Here is a 1880-nt window from a genome sequence, read left to right on the forward strand (position 1 = left end):
TGGTGTGACCCCCATTGAATCCTTGTTTTCTAGTGTCAAACCTAATGATGATGGGGCTGGATATGAATCCACCTTGGTTAAAAAATGCCCCAATGATTCGGAGTCTATCTACCTTGATGCTAAAAGCATTCAAAGTGGAGTAGAGGATATCAAAACTTTGAGTAGTAATGAAATTATAACTTTGGATTTCAAGGAATTCAATTATGGTAGTTGTTGTAGATTGAATGTATTTCATTGATGCAATCCATGCTAAACTCTCCACACGCTTATTGCCAAAACAAAGCCTTTACCGATCATATCGTCGATGCTATGATGAAATCTCTTGAAGAGAAACTTGAATTGGAAGTTTCTATTACTAGAAAACTTCATGATGAGTGGGAACCTACTATCAAAATCAAGATCAAAACTATGAATGCAATGCTTTGTGTGATTTGGTTGCTAGTGTTTCCGCAATTCCAAAGTCTTTATGTGATGTTCTAGGCTTTAATGAGATTGATGAGTGCTCTCTTAATTTGCATCTTGCGGATTCTACTGTTAAGAAACCCATGGGAAGGATCAATGATGTTCTTATTATTGCAAATAGGAACTATGTACTCGTGGATTTCATTGTGCTTGATATTGATTGCAATCCTACATGTCCTATCATTCTAGGTAGACCTTTCCTAAGGACTACTGGTGATGTCATCGATATGAAGGAAGGGAATATTAGATTTCAATTTCCTTTCAAGAAGGGCATGGAACATTTTCCTAGAAAGAAAATAAGATTGCCTTATGAATCCATGATGAGGGCTACTTATGGTTTGAGCACCAAAGACGACGATACGTGATTCTATCGCCTTATGTCTAGCTAAGGGCGTTAAACAATAGCGCTTGTTGGGAGGCAACCCAATGAGTTTATCTTTAATTTTTGCTTTCTGTTTTGTTGTGTCCACACCATCATAATTCTTTTATGATTGTGTTTTTTGTGTTTATTTTTGTGTTTGAGCCAAGTAAAACTTTTATGACTAGTTTGGTGATGGTTGTTTGATCGTGCTGGAATAAGACAAAAGCTTTTCGCTCACGAAATTATTTTTCATTTTTATCCAGAAAGATATTTTGGGTTGATTATTTTTGCTGCTAGTTTATATTCCAATTTCCCAAACTGTCGTAATTTTTAAGAATTTTTGAGATACCAGAAGTATACTAAGTATACAGATTACTACAGACTGGTCTGTTTTTTATAGATTCTGTTTTTGTTGTGTTGATTGCTTATTTTGATGAAACTGTGGATAGTATCGGGGGGTATTAGCCATGGAAAAGTGATAATACAGTAATCTAACACAAATATAAATAGAAATCAAGTTTTCTACAGTACCTAAAGAGGTGGTAGTTTGTTTTCTTGTGCTAATGATATCACGAGTTTCTGTTTAAGTTTTGTGTTGTGAAGTTATCAAGTTTTGGGTGATGTTCTCATGGACAAAGGGATAAAGAGTGGAAAGATCTCAAGCTTGGGAATGCCCAAGGCATCCCAAGCCAAATTCAAGGACACCAAAAATCCTAAGCTTGGGGATGCCCCGGGAAGGCATCCCCTCTTTTGTCTTCAATCCATCGGTAACATTACTTGGAGCTATATTTTTATTCACCACATGATATGTGTTTTGCTTTTAGCATCTTGTATCGTAGGAGTCTTTTCTTTTTGTTGTGTCACAATCATCATTGCTGCAAACCTTTTGAGAGAGACATGCACTCATCGTGAATTTGCTAGAATACTCTTTGAGCTTCGCTTATATCTTTTGAGTAAGGCAATTTAGTTCACATGTGCTTCACTTATATCTTTTAAGCTAGATAACTTTGCTCTAAGTGCTTCACTTAGATCTTTTAGAGCACGGTGGTGTCATATT

The sequence above is a fragment of the Hordeum vulgare genome, chromosome 3H, assembly GCF_904849725.1.
Source record: "Hordeum vulgare subsp. vulgare chromosome 3H, MorexV3_pseudomolecules_assembly, whole genome shotgun sequence".
In the NCBI taxonomy this organism is placed as follows: domain Eukaryota; kingdom Viridiplantae; phylum Streptophyta; class Magnoliopsida; order Poales; family Poaceae; genus Hordeum; species Hordeum vulgare.